This window comes from Peromyscus leucopus, chromosome 12 (genome assembly GCF_004664715.2).
Source record: "Peromyscus leucopus breed LL Stock chromosome 12, UCI_PerLeu_2.1, whole genome shotgun sequence".
Lineage (NCBI taxonomy): Eukaryota > Metazoa > Chordata > Mammalia > Rodentia > Cricetidae > Peromyscus > Peromyscus leucopus.
In genome coordinates, this window is record NC_051073.1 from 72,347,931 (window position 1) to 72,363,027 (window position 15,097).

Below are 15,097 nucleotides of genomic sequence, written 5' to 3' on the forward strand. Positions count from 1 at the left end.
AATAAAAGCCCAGGAGTTTTCTCCAGGGTCTGATCATCCCTTCTATTAATAAACAGTTCTCGAGTCTCCTAAGAACGAGGCATTGTGCTAGCTGCTGGGGAATCAGTGGGCTTGAAGCACCTATGTCTCTTAGATTTGTTCTTCAATTTTCTATCCCCATTGTATGTCCTGCACTCTCTCTACTGTCAGCCATGGACTTGAGTAGGCTGCTTCAGACATTGATACAATATCCTCTGTAAGGATGATTGTAAGTTGTGCGTGTGCCTAGCCCAGGTCTGGAGACACAAGATGCATAATCACTCTGTGGTTTGGTTTTGATTTTTCCTCTCTTTCACTCTTTCTTGTGCAGTCTGATAATGTGTCCCTCCTCAAAGACGATGAGATTAAAATAGAAGTTGAATAGTTCTGCTTTCTCCCAGGACGTCTGCCAAAATCATATCATTGGCTACCATTGGGGAACTAGAGCTGCATTCTCAGCACACTGCTTATTTAAAGGGGCGGGGGCTGAGATTTTAATGTGGTTTGCAAGTTATGGTTTAATTTTTTTTTCAGTCCTTTCCTCCCACTATTCTCTTCATCAAACCACAAACAAATTACCTGAAATCGTGTAAATCTACCTTTCAGAGGGGTGTCTCAGCTTGCTGCAAGAGGCAGCTGGTTTGGTGCCAACCTCTGATGTGAGTGCCGAGGTCACCCCGCCATGTTTGGGAAACTCTCATTCCCTTGGTTTCTCTAGACTGACTGTCACGTTCTCTCACATTTGTGAAGGATTCAGATAAAACATTATTCTAGTCATGCAAGAGAGCTGCCTGGAGATTTATCTGTCCAAATCATAACCACGACGCAGTTAAGAAAAAAAAAAGGAAGCTAATAAAACCACATACGGACGCACAAGGCACCAAGGGATGTGTTGCTAAGGCAAGAAGGCACCCAGAGCCAGCCCTCCCATGAGACATATTTTGTTGGTGCTCATCAGCGGCCTGCTTCTAAGTTCTACAGTGTTTAATGGATGCGACACCTTTTCTTGTGGACTTACTGTGTGCCGAGCACGGTGATGGGGCCTTGAACTGAGTAGTAACTGTTCAACGTGGAGCAAATTTTCAGGCATAAATGGATGATGTTTCAGAAGTCAGTCACGTGTTATCTGTTCACTGAATGCTCCTCCCCCAATGACTTCCGCACAGCTGGGGGGAGGGGGGCATGCCTTTTCTGTGGCAGAGTGTTCTGAATTGTTCACACTTCCCCATTCCCTGAAAATAGTTGAAATTAACTCACAGAATTCCACTGAAATTGCTTGTCTAACGGCAAAATCTAGAGACCACCCCCTCCAGGTCTTACTTGAGTTGGGCCTTGTTGACTATCACAGACTCCCTCCACATTTCCCTTCTCCCCGCCCACCACTGCACTGACAGTGAGCAGCAACTTGTTGGCCCAGGAGTGCTTACTTCGATCTACCTCTTGCATGAAAATTCCTATATGCGTGCAGCCAGACCCCTGGCATTGTCCACAGAGTCCTCTGAAAAAGTGTCCAAACTGAAAACCTGTTGTAGAATATTATTTTAAGATGTGTTACATTTGTTTGTGCTGTGGGACATTTGTTTAATGATGCAAAGATGTGTTACATCCTTTTGTGTTGCATTTCTTTAACTCTGTGAAGCTGTGTTACTTTGTCTAAAAGACCTGATTGGTCTAATAAAGAACTGAACAGCCAATAGCTGGGCAGGAGAAAAGATAGGCGGGGCTGGCAGGCAGAGAGAATAAATAGGAGGAGAAATCTGGGAGGAGGAAGAAAGAGCAAGATCAAGAAGCATCGAGAAAAGAAGGGGCCAGTCACACAGTCACACAGTCACACAGCCACTCAGCCACACAGCCAGCCACAGAGTAAGAGTGAAAGTAAGATTACAGAAATAAGAAAAGGAAAAAGCCCAGAGGCAAAAGGTAGATGGGTTAATTCAAGTTAAGAAAAGCTGGCAAGAAATAAGCCAAGCTAAGGCTGGGCATTTATAACTAAGAATAAGCCTCAATGTATGATTTATTTGGGAGCTGGGTGATGGGCTCCCCAAAGAACAAAGAGCCAAAAAAGTAAAAAATAACCAATTACAGAAACCTATACAGAAATGTTATGTTCTACATTTACTCATTTTTAAACACATACAAACACACACGTATACACACCACACCACACCCATATCACACGCACACAACACAAACTTTATACATATTAACTACTTACTATGTGCCCGGCACAATTCTTAGTGCTAAATAAAAAAGAGCAGAACACAGAATAAACAAGATGACAGCCACCGCCCTGACAACATTCTAGTCCAGCAGCAGGAGACACAAAAAAACATAATGTAACCGTCAGAGGCGCTTCAGTGGGAAAGAGCTATCTAATGCAGGCAGAGTCCTGAAACAGAGGAAGGGTGTGTGTGTAATGCCCTGAGGGGGTGTGTCTGGTAGGAGGGATGGAAGGTGATGGAGAACACAGAGGAGGAGTCAGGAGGTGCCGGATCAATGGTGTGGACACGGAGCAGAATACCGAGTGCATCCCACGGTCATAATAAGACTGTGAGCACAGGCAGAGCCCACTTGGACTTAATGCCACCAGAACCACTCAAGGAAGTCACTGTGTGGGGACAAGGACAGGAAGACACATAACAGCACTCATGGCTTAGACTAGGCTGTCTGCAGTGGAGTTGGTCAGATGTGGATGCATGTGAGATGCGCTTTGAAAGCAGGTGACTGCAAACAAGATCGGGGTTCCCGCGGACAGCGATAAGGGTGGTTCCGCTTTCAGGGGAATATGAGGGGCCAGAGAAAAGCAGATCGGGGCCATCCATTAGAAGTTCAACTTGGGAAATTTCCGGGTCCCGGTAAGATTGTCAAACAGCAGGCAGCAGGGAGACCTTTCGGATGGGCTTGTCTGCCTCACTCCTGATCGGCCATGAAACCTCACTGGCCTTCTCTGGTCCTGGTGCTGCCCAGCTGCTGGAATCCACGGTCAGGTGCATTTTGTTTTGATTGACACTCTCCTCTTTCTCTCGGAGAGACGCCGCCGCCCTTAGTCCTCATTTATCACACTGCTCATCCCTCTCAGTATTTCAGTCACACAGGGAGCACTTCCTGGGGGAAAGGTCAACTCCGGCCTGCATTCACAGAATGTGGGCTGCAGAATTAGCTTCCTGAGCATCACCCCCAGATCATGGTAGCCTGATCCCAAGTGATAGAGACAACAGAAGGCAGCTCATTCTAGTCACAAATAGTTACAGATCTAGACTTGGAGAATGGCTACTCACTGATCCGGAAACTATAGCCACTTTAAGATCAAGTCCTAGGACGAATGAAGTTTTTAAAAGATGAATATCCTTTCACAGTAAAGTGTCTTTTCAATCATAACACACACACTAGCTGACGAGTGAGCCACCACGAGCCACCCCTTATAACAGGCAAGAAGTTACCATACAGTGTTTCTAAAACTTATTACAGGGGTGCCCGTCTTCCCGTCTGGGCTCATTTTCAACAAGAGACCCAGGGAGTCTCAGGACCAGACCACTGGCAAGCGGTGGCACAGCAGTGAAGGAGAAACACACCGGGTCCACAGCAGAGCACCGTTATTGACCCGTGTTACTTTAGGCAGCTAACTCTGCTGAAGTTTAAGTGTGCGTCTACGATTTCAGTGTCACCAGCACTGTCTCACAGGGGACATGGAGGCATCAAGAAGGCAATGGTCATGTGCCACACCCTGCACAATGCCCAGCTCGTCAAGACACTCATCGGAATCAGCAGCAGCCCTGAGCCTGAGGATCTTAACAAACGAGACTCCTTTGCTATTCTCGGAGCTGCACACTTAGCCATTAGGGTGTCCGAGACGAGGCCTTAAACTCAGATCTGGCCATCCGCAGAATACGAAGCATGGCCACCGGCGACTTCCCATGAGCCTCAGAAGTAGGAGGATGCGGACGGGCAGGACGCCAGTGGGGCAGAATGGCCTCCATGAGCACTTCTGGCTCGGAGGCCAGACTTGGACACGGTTCATGTTGCTTCCTCAGGAGCCGCTCTCAGGGAGGGGCACCCGCCAGCGAGGTGCCCCGAAGCACCTCAGAGAGGAAGGGACACTTGCCTGGGACTTCCTCCAGTCCCCCCGATTTTACCCCACCCTGCAGGGCTTCCCCTCAACTCCCGTGGGGAATATTCAGTACTCCCATTCTTCCTCTAAGTCTGTACTCAGCCCCGCCTCCTGGGGCTGCTCTCCTGGAAGACAGACTGGCCGGAGTCTGAGAGAGAGTTTTACCTGAGGACCCTGGGCTTCACTCTCTCCACAGCCACCCCCACTATGTGACCCTTAATGGGGGGGGGGGGACGACCTGGGGTTAGGAGTGGGAAGGAGGCCTTTGGTACTGTGCTTGGCCTTCAGATCAACCAAACCCACCACGTCTCTTGTCTCTCAACAACTGAGCCCAGGATTTTGATCCGCCCGTTAGTATGCAACTTATTAATCAGTCCTCATTCTTTTCCCACACAGATGTGTCCCAAGTCCAGGTGATTCAGGAAGGAATAGGATCCACCCTCTGCCGCTTAGGCCTTCAGGGAAGAACACGGCCTGATGGGTGAGAAGCATTAAGAACTACAGGCTGGGGTGCTGTCAGCATTGTCAGAGGAGGTCAGAAAAGGGAAGGCTCATCCCATTTTGAAGCATGAATAGGAGTTGACCAGACAGAGCAAGGTAAAGTCCGGCTGAGGGTGACAAGGTCAAACTGAGTCATGAAATGGGCCTGTTGTGTTCAGGGCTGGGGAAGCTGAAAGAATAAGAAGCTCCGTGATCAAATAAATAATAAAAATAAATGAATGAATAGATAGATAGATAGATAGATAGATAGATAGATAGATAGATAAAAAGCTGAGCGGTGGTGGCGCATGCCTTTAATCCCAGCACTCGGGAGGCAGAGCCAGGCGGATCTCTGTGAGTTCGAGGCCAGCCTGGGCTACCAAGTGAGTTCCAGGAAAGACACAAAGCTACATGAAGAAACCCTATCTTGAAAAGCCAAAAAAAAAAAAAAAAAGCAGCAGCTCTGTGATCAGAACCAGGAGGCATCTGCTGCAGGAAGGAATGGCTCCACTCCGAGCAGAGAACATCATGACATTGGCCTCTAAATCTGTGGTTCTCAACCTGTGGGTCTAGACCCCTTTAGCAACCTTCTGTCTCGAAAAAAGAAAAAAAAAATTACATTATAACTCATAACAGTAGCAAAAGTATAGTCATGAAGTAGCAATGAAAACAATTTTATGTTTGGGGGAGCCACCACAATGTGAGGAATTGTATTAAAGGGTCTCAGCATCAGGAAGGTTGAGATCCACTGCTCTCTCTACACTGTGAAGAGCCGAAGCATTCCAGCAGACGGCAGGCAAGGTGTGGCCCATCGTCTCCCACTCCCAGCCTGTCAGCACCAGTCACCCTGAGCAGCTGGTGTTGAACTCAGTCAAGTCCACATGGGAACGCCAGGCTTAGTCACAGGGCCAGAGGTGAGACACCAAGGAGACTGTAACCGCCCTAAGAGGGAGGAGGGCATTTGAGGACACTTTGGAGTCATCACTTGGGCTGCCAGACTACAGACACAATGGACCCCAGGAATCTGGAATTCCCCCCAAGAATCTCACACTGGAAGAAGGAAAGGTTGTGTTTCTGAGGACAACCAGAGGAGGAACGTGTCTGCTGTAGAAAGGGTGAGCTTGCCAGGAGGCCTTCCACCAGAGGCGGGGGCGGAGTTAACAGTAGGCGGAGCTCACACCTTGGCCAGGATTGCTTGGTATACACACTTCCTGACACCTGTGTAAGCCTTAGCTTCATCTTAGATCCCAAAGATGGACTTGAGGGAAGAGGTCATTGGCTCTTTGTCTCTCTTCCCAGGCCACCAGGGCTCAGGGACACGCCCCAAAACTCAGGGACAACCTGAGAAACACTATGCTGTATCTCGAGGCACCAAAGTCCCCGAAAGGAACCCCAATACGTCGTCACACCTGGGTTTGCATTCTACGGCTGTCCTTTACTACCTGCACAAGCTTGAATAAGAAACTATCTTCTTGCCAGGCAACGGTGGCACGCGCCTTTAATCCTGGAACTCAGGAAGCAGAAGCAGGCAGATTTCTGTGAGTGTGAAGCCAGCCTGGTTTACAAGCCAATTCCAGGACAGCCAGAGCTACACAGAAAACCCTGTCTCAAAAAACCCAAAACAACAACAAAAACTGTCTTCTCATCTTTGAAAGAATACATACACACACATACACACACACACACACACACACACACACACACACACACACACACACGCCCCATAGCTTAGTTCTGAGCACTAAAGCTAATTTCCTTCAAAGTGGGGGTGCTGTATGCAGCCAAGCCTCTCTGTTGCTAAACTAATTGCTAATATCTTTGTTTTTATCTTGCTGAGGCTTCAAAGAGCCCCACAGGGAGCAGGTGGAGTCAGCCCAGAGGCACAGCGCTGCTCCGTCTCTATGGGAGACAGAAGAATTCTTCCAAATGCTTTCTGCCTCCCCCGCTGCTCTCCACCTCTACAGGATCAAGTTTCCCCCTGACCCAGTGGGTCCCGGAGAGCGCCGGGTCTCACATGACAGCCTGGCAGGCGCAGCTGTTCCCGGGGAGGGCATTAATAATACAGGCCTTTTTCCGCAAACTCTGGCAAAGCATCTGAAGAGACAAGTGAAAACCCTGTGTCCAAATTCTCACTGGGACTCAGGGCGGGGTGGCCAGAGGAACTCACCTCTAGCAAGAGGAACTTAGAGCTCTCTGGGGGGAGGCTAAAGGAAATGGCTAGAGCTCAGGGGGAGGGGCGCTATCACAGGCATGCTTGGGGAATGCTGTAGAGGCCAGAAGCAAGGGGCTACAGCCCTGTGACTTACTGGCCCCTGTGGTGAACAGAGCCATGGATTTCCTCTCAGCAATAGCAAACTACAGCAGCACAGTTGCCTGAGACAGGAGACATGGGAGAGTGTTGTGGAATATTATTTTAACTACGTAAAGATGTATTACATTTGTTTATGTTGTAGAATATTACTTTAACTCTGTAAAGGTGTGTTACATTTGTTTATGTTGCAGAATATAACTGTGTAAAGGTGTGTTACATTTGTTTATGCTGCATTTGTTTAGGCAAAGATGTGTTATGCTTGTGTATACTGCATTTGTTTAATTATGTAAAGATGTGTTGCTGTTTCACCTTGCCTGCCTAAGCCACCTGATTGGTCTAATGAAAAGATGAATGGCCAATAGCTAAGCAGGAGAGGGATAGGCAGAGATGGTGGGCCGAGAAAATAAATAGGACAGAGAGGGAAGAGAGAGAAGAGAATGAGAGAAAAAGACATGCCCGGGGCTAGAAAGCAGGCAATCACCAGCCAGTCAGAGAAAGAGAAGCAGAAAAGTAGGGGAAGGAAGGAAGGAAGGAAGGAAGGAAGGAAGGAAGGAAGGAAGGAAGGAAGGAAGGAAGGAAGGAAGGAAAGGAGGGAGGGAGGGAGGGAGGGAGAGAGGGAGAGAGGGAGGGAAGTAGGTAAAAAGCCCCAAGGCAAAATGTAGATGAAGAGAAACAGGTTAAGTTATAAGAACTAGCAAGAAACAAGCCTAAGCTAAGGCCGAGTATTCGCAACGAATAAGAAGTCCCTGTGCCATGATTTGGGAGCTGGTATGGAGAGCACCCTGGAGTGAGGGGCAACAGGACTTGCGTGCCCTTTGTTCCTATGGTCTCTGCACTAAGGCAGTAAGGCACTGAGTACCAACAACTGAAGGGGGATGGGGTGCACAGGAAGAAAACCCCAGCTTTGCCTCCACAGCATGGTCCACACAAACCGAACCCAGCCCTTCCTTTGCTCTCAACCTCTGTCTCCTCAGCAGGAAAACAGGATGGTGCCACGGTCTCAATGTTCCTTTAAAAATGGGATGTAGAACATCGTACATCACCTTGAAGGGATGCATGGAAACAGTGGGCAACCCATAAATGGACTTCTCTCCTTCGGATACAGAGCAGACCCCAACTGTCAATCTTCAGTTCCGAAGATAGGAACTGTGGGGAGGTGAACAGGGTACAAAACAGCTGGCCATGCTTCCTAGGGTCTTGAAAGAAGTCAGATCTGATCTGGGGGTCAGCTCTGAGGCATCAGTGCTTAGCAGACCAAGACTTTGTCATGGTCATCAGCACCCTCCCAGCTACCTCTCCAGGGTCAGAACAGGGGAAACATGTAGAATTTAGATTTAAGGAGAAACTCACTCAGTTGTGCAAGCTCAGATTGGCACCTATAGGTAGCAGAAGCTTATCTGGACCTGATCACAACCCTGAGGGTCTGGCCTCCCTCATCACTTCTGTGGTGTGGGACAGCTGGACACTCTCGTGGAAACTTCTCTGTCCTGCATTGATGATCAATGGGACAGTGTACACACACACAAACACACACGCGTGGCATAGGTAGAGGGAAAGAGACACAGGAGAGAGACAAGTTGAGAAGTGGGTAAAGAGGAAATCTTGCTGGGGAGAGAGAAGTGTGATGTGGAGAAGCTGCTGGTGTGTCTGTGGACAGGCAGAGTTCAAGGTTCCGGAGCAGCAACAGATGGCCAGGGCAGAAGCAGAGCTGAGGAGAATACAAGGACGGAGGAGTGATTAGCTATGTTCACCCAGCACGGTTTCACTCCCATCCACTGCGGGGCGTTTACCTACCAACCCCACAGTTCCCCAGAGTTTTCTTGAGTGCGAGCAGCAGGAAATACTAGATAGAAGGATTTAGATTGTGGAGATAAACAGAAAATACAGGATAGCATTGAGAGGGCCTGGAACCTATTCCAACAGGCCCTGACTGTCTCCGCCCCAGGGTATGTATAGAGATGCCAAGGGGTGGAGCAAAAGACCTCCTCCCCCAGCACAGCCAAGTGCAGACCATCTCAGACACCTGCCCTCAGGCCCGGGGTCTAATCATCCTCTCTATGTGGACCTGCTGGGTAAAGCCACGAGGAACCTGAAAACGGGCTCCCACAATCCACTCCTTTTGTACCGCTCCCCTTGCACAGATTTGGGATCCATTGTCTACCTCCAGGACCCTCACCACAGTCACCTAATCAGCCTCTGCTTCAGATGCCTCGCCTGTACAAGATGAAGTCTCCCTCAAGTCTATAACAACAATGATCAAAAGTGCCTCGAACACTTGGAACAATCCCTGTGTTTAATCTACTCCATCGAAATCTCTCAGTCTAGCTGACGAAGTACACACCTTGCCCCTCAGCCACCACACAGCACCATCTTTGGAACCCACAGACCCTTAAACTCTAGGCCCCCCTCACTGGCCACTGGCCCTTCATTTGCTCCAGCCATGTCCTCCCTCGTTCAGATCTTTGCCTTCATCTCAACTCCACCTGCCCAATCTGAGCACCCTAATCAGCTCACCTCATCTCCTTCCTCCAAAGACCGTGCACCCAGGCCTGTGGAAGCCTACAGCTATTTACCGGTGTGGGAGCAGCTTGATCCTGCTGCTGGGCCAGTACCTGAGCACACCACCCCGTGCTGCAAAAGCAAGGTCTCTGCTTGCTCTACACCTGAGAGTCACGGAAACAAACACTGGCCCCACACCAGAGAGCCGGAAGGTCAGCTCAAGGTTAAACTTGTCTGCAGTGAGAAGCTGGTGAGCCACAGGAAAGCAGCCACCAGCACCTGTTTATTTCTTTCCTCACTTTTGTACCTAGCCCAACTGCGGACGTCAGCAGGCTCTCAGTAAACAACAATTGAATTGATTAATCAATGAGGTCCTCCTCCTGGAAACACAGAACAATCTTAGGCAAAACAAAATTTTCTCTCATCTATTGCTTGGAAAGATGACCCAACCCATAATGGATTGTAGAAGGTTTGCACAACTCAGTAATTTACTTAAAAAAAAAAAAAATCACTGAGTTTCTCTCTCTCTCCTCTCTCTCACACATATTTATTATGTAGTTATTTTGAGAAAATATGTGTGGGTACATTTATACAGCATTTGTGGAGGTCAAAGGGCAAGCCGTCCGCTCTCTCCTTCTACCACATGAGTTCTGGGATGGAACTCGGGTCATCAGGCTTGGTAGGAAAGTTTTTACCCACAGGGCCATCTCTGAATCATCTACCCTGGCTCATTTTCATGGACTATTGAGTGCACCTCAGTAAAGCTGTTTCAAAACTATATATATTCACGCCATCATGGTGGCCCTCTAGATTCATTGAACAGAGTCATAAGCACACTCCACAACAGAAAAAGAGACTACCCCTTAAGGCACAGTCTCGGAGTATCCCCTCATACCCATGGGTACATCAGCAGGTAAAAGGCTGGACATGGGTAACCTGTAGAGCAGGTTTAGGGGGAAGGTCCTGGATGGCCAAGCATTGGGCCAGGCTACAGTCATCACCCAGCACAAAGCACCAATTCCTTCTTGAACATCACACAAGGACTCTGCCTGTTGCCCAAAGCTAAGGCTGAAAGCCTCAGGTCAGAATCACTTCCTGAGGAAGTGTCCTGTCTCTCAAACCATTCACTTACACAGTATGGGAGTTTCTCACAGATTCTGTGACTTCACATTTGCTAGTGTTAATATTTATGTCTCTCTCTTCAGACAATGTGAGGACTCGGGCTCATGTGTTCACACAGAACCAAGATGCTCCACTAAATGAGCAGATGGGATGCTTCCCCAGAGGGACAGGGTGAGGCATACCTTCGGTGGTTTTCATCCATCAGCCCTGCCGGATGTGTTCATGCAGGGGGCACCTGAAGGAGAGGCAGCCAGAGCTAACACTCCCCATGCCCCCCGCCATGCACCCCACCACCCCAATCTCCTCTCTGCTCATAAAGCAGCCATTAATCCTGCCTTCCTTAGAGGACAAGCTACTGGAGCCCAGACCCTCAGAATAAACTGCTCACACTCTCTTCCGCCATTCCTGATGGGCAGAAGTCGGAAGAAGGGGAGAGCATTCGACTCAAGGTTACCTCTGCCCAGGGCCAGTAGGTGAGAATCTTAGCATCAGTGAGGTCACACGCTATCCCCCAGGTCAGGGATCTGCACCACCCACCTTCAGCCTCTCCCCAGGGTGTGTATGAGTGGGCCCTGAGCACACAGCCGGCTCAGAAACAGCGCTGCACCCCCCAGGTTTGGAACCTAAGGACCACTCATACCTGCGCAGCCGAGCGGATCCCATCAGCTCTCCAGGGAAGTTCCCGATCTCCCGGGAAATGCATCCACTCCCATCAACCCTATTTTCATCGCAATATCCCAAACTGCTCCTGCTCCAGGAAAAACTGGCAGCAAATTCTCTTCTGGGTTCCTAAGGGGAGAGCTGCGACCATTCAGACACACAGCAGTGTAGTCACCACAGCAGGGTCTCCCCACAGACTCAGATAGTATTCAGTAGTAGGGCAGAGGCAGCTGCAGCTGCAGCATGGTTGGGGTTGCAACGGCTATTAGCTAGCTGCAACAACCTTTCTGCATGCCTGCTTCTCTGCGTTCCAGTATTTAAACTGGGACCCTCTTAGATTTGTGTGGAAGACAAATGAACTAACTGGAGAACATTTGGTGGCCACAGCACGTTGCCGCTGTTAATTGCCCTTGTTCCCTCTGCAGTGTCCAGAAGCTGCCTCTCTGCCTAGACGGAGCAAGAGCAGAAGGCACTGGGTCTGAGGTGGCCCTGAAGAGGGGCAGCTGCGCTTGGCACGGTCACACCAAAACACACTGAGAAAACAGTCCTCCCGGGCCAGTTCCAGAGGTCCAGACGTTGGTACACCGGGGCCAGGGAGGGGCAGGCTGGGACCACAGCAAAAAAAAAAAAAAAAAAAAAAAAGCACTTGTAAGTTGTTTGCACAACTGTGAAGCAAAAGAGGAAAAAAAAAAAAAACCAGTCCTCCTGGAAAAATACACAGCTCTATGAAATATCTCCTTCGTTAGCCACCCAGAACAATGAACTGGTCAAAGGATAAATAAGAGGGAACACGTCCAGGGCAGCTCTGGAAATGGTGAGGGATGGAAGCCAGCACTGGATCCGTCCGTTTGCCCATCGGAAGGCAGGCATGCTAGGCTGCAACTGCAGACAGGTCTACATTCAGACGGGAGGCCTGAGAGGGGCCCGTCGCTCTCAGCCAGGAAAACAAGCCATCGGGCACAGGAGCTACCACTGCAGTTACCAGAGCGGCTGAAGAAAGCAAGCTAGCATCCCCCGACGGGGGCAGGGAGATGGGGTTGGGGGAGGCAGAGTGGGCCATCACTCTACAAAACATTCTGGCATTCTCTTTCAAAATTAAACAACACGTATGCCATAGAAACCACTGTTTCTAGTCCTGGGCACTGGTCCCAGGGGGAGAGGGGGAGAAAAAAAGAAAAGAAACTTTATGTTTATACAAAAGCTGATGACATCAGCCCCAAGCCTGAGAGTAACCAAAATGTCCTTCAGCAGGAGAAAGGCTGTAGTGAATGAGAAAGGAGTTCCCCACGGGCTGAGGTGTTTGAACACTTGGTCCCGGGTGGTGCTGCCGTCTGGGGAGGTGTGGCTCGGCTGACGTCAGGTATGTCGTTAAGGGAAGGTTGAGAGTTGACTCTTGGGTTTTTTTGCGCAGTTGACACGTGAGCTCTCTGTTTCCCGTTCCAGCTAGCATGCCTGTCATTTGCTGCCATGCCACCCCCACCATGATGAACTCTGACCCTCTGGAATCATAAACCCAAACAGACTTTCTTCCTTGACTCGCTTCCGGTCACGGTGGTTTCATCACAGCTACGGAGAAGCGACTAAGACACAGGTCAGGATCGCTGACATCCATACCGTGGAATAGTACTCAGCGATGAAAAAGAAAAAAAAAAGAAACTAGCCCTAGAGTTAACAGCCTTGCTGGGCTTGAGGGGCACCCAAGATGCATCTCAAAAGACTGCATGTTGTGTGAGACAGCGATCCAGGTGGAGAACGGGGAGGAGCCAGGGCGATGACGAAGGCAGAGCAACCAGGGAGGTCTCTGGCTATGGAACACTTCTGAATCCCAATCGCAGAGGCAGCTGCCCTGGTCTACGGACAGAAGAGCAAAGCACTGCCCGGTCGGCACGGTGGTTTCAGGGCCCGCCCTTCCCAGCGCCCTGTCATTATGCAAGATGGAGGCACTGGAGAAACCACAGCTGGGTCTCACCCCTCTCTCAGCCCACCCCCCCACCCCCCGCCTCCCTGTGCAGCTTTCTGTGGATTCTGTAATTATTTCAAGGCAAAAAGGGATTTAAAAACAGGAGTGCGCAGCCAGTAATCAGGAGCTGGGATTACAGACCACCTCCGTCTACTCCACACCCTAGTTAGTGCTCCAAGCAGATCAGACGGCCCTTAGCTCTGAGCGACAAGCCTCTGCTCAAGCCAGTGTCTACCCGACTACACACAGCCATCTCGCCGGGTCCGGTAAAACCATCCCTACTCCCCCAGGCACTTCCCACTTTAGGACTGCTGTTCTCCTCTTACCAGAATGCACATCGTACTTACGCCACTCAACTATAATTATTACGTTATTTGTTTGTAGCTCCAGTTCCATGCACAGCACAGAATTGGAGGACATATTTACAAAACCTAGAGAACAAAGCCTTGATGGTAGAATATATAAGGCAATCTTCCAAGTGAATTGTAGGAAGAGATTCAATGTAATTTTTAAGACAAATATTTGTTTTACGACTTCTTTTATTTATTATGTATACAGTGTTCTGTCTACATGTCTGCTGGCAGACCAGAAGAGGGCATCAGATCTCATGACAGATGGTTGTGAGCCACCGTGTGCTGGGAATTGAACTCAGGACCTCAGGAAGAGCAGTACATGCTCTTAACCTCTGAGCCATCTCTCTAGCCCCATAAAAGGGATTTTTTTAAGTAAAAGCCCAGAGATTTGAGCTGAAATTCATATAAGGAAATATGTGGATAGTAGATGCATCCATGAAAAGAGGCTGATCAGCATTAACCCTGAGGGAAATGCAGGAAAAGCGGCTGAAGCTATTATCACCTGGCAGACAGGAACTGGCAAGGACGAGGAACACTTACAATACCAGTAGCAGCTATTCTAGAAGACAGATTGCAGCTTCCTAAAAAGCAAACGCACACTAAATGCACGACACAGCCATTCTCTGCTACGGGTTTTCACAGGAGAAATCTAGGTCTATGACTATCTAAAGACTTCCCCCCCCCCCCAACAAATTCTTAGCCAGTAGTTCACTTTAATAGTTGCAAATTGAAAGCAATCCAAATATTTGCCTACAGGTGGGTGGTTAAACTGTGGGACACCCACACCCTTTCAGCAATAAAGGCCGAGATGGCTGATTGGCACGACAGACCAACACTGTAACGGTGCTGAAGGGAGGGAGGGTGCATGCCGCGGGATTCCACCTTCCTGAAGCCCTAGGAAATGCGAACCGTGGTGACAGGAAGCGGACTGGTCATTGCTGAGGTGCGAAGGAGACAGAAAGGAGCGGAAAGAAAGAATACAGCACAGGAAGGAAGGTGGAGAGGCAGGCAATCGGCTGTGAACACTAATGTGATCCACAGCCGTATACGTATGCCCAAACTCCTCATGCTGTGCAATGTCAATACAGACAGGGTGGTTGTCTATCAATCATTCCTAGGTAAAGGCAGATGAAGCATGATAATGGGACTATTTAGCAGGCATCTCCTTTAAGGAGAAAAGCCTTATGTAAATTATTAATCTTCCTTTCAGATAGGAATCTTGCAAAGTATCTGATACAGGAGGAAGCTGGATCAGAAAGCCTCCAGGGCCCATGGGGGGAAAGGGGGTAAGGTGGGGGACTACAGTTGTCATCAAGTCAGGCTCTAGCATCAAACCCCTCCAAAGCTGAGCATGTGCGTCTCTGTGAGGACTCAACGGCAAACGGCTGGCCTGAAGGCTGAGGTGGCAGATCCTAGCAAAAGCACACACTGAAGACTGGGAGGGAGGAATGGCCGAGACCTCTGGAAACTGAGGCGCCACCTCCCCATCCCGGGTTGTCATCGCTAAGAATGCCTCTAGCAGCAAAGCCCACTGCAGACTGCGACTGAAAGGTGGCTGTGCCAGCCTCCAGAGCAGCATTCTGTGT

The 15,097-nt window shown here is 49.4% G+C and overlaps 1 protein-coding gene across 5 annotated transcripts in view; it reads right to left on the reverse strand.

Moving 5' to 3' along the window:
* The window catches only part of St6gal1 (ST6 beta-galactoside alpha-2,6-sialyltransferase 1), a 130,927-nt gene that overhangs the window by 83,208 nt on the left and 32,622 nt on the right, over positions 1 to 15,097 (reverse strand). Inside the window, exon 1 of one of the 5 annotated variants that reach the window (XM_037209818.1) lies at positions 1,037 to 1,058. The exons of the other annotated variants lie outside the window; for them this stretch is intronic. The gene's annotated coding sequence lies outside the window, so the exon portion shown is untranslated. Of the gene's footprint in view, positions 1 to 1,036; positions 1,059 to 15,097 lie in introns of those variants that run through there. 5 annotated transcript variants of the gene reach the window in all.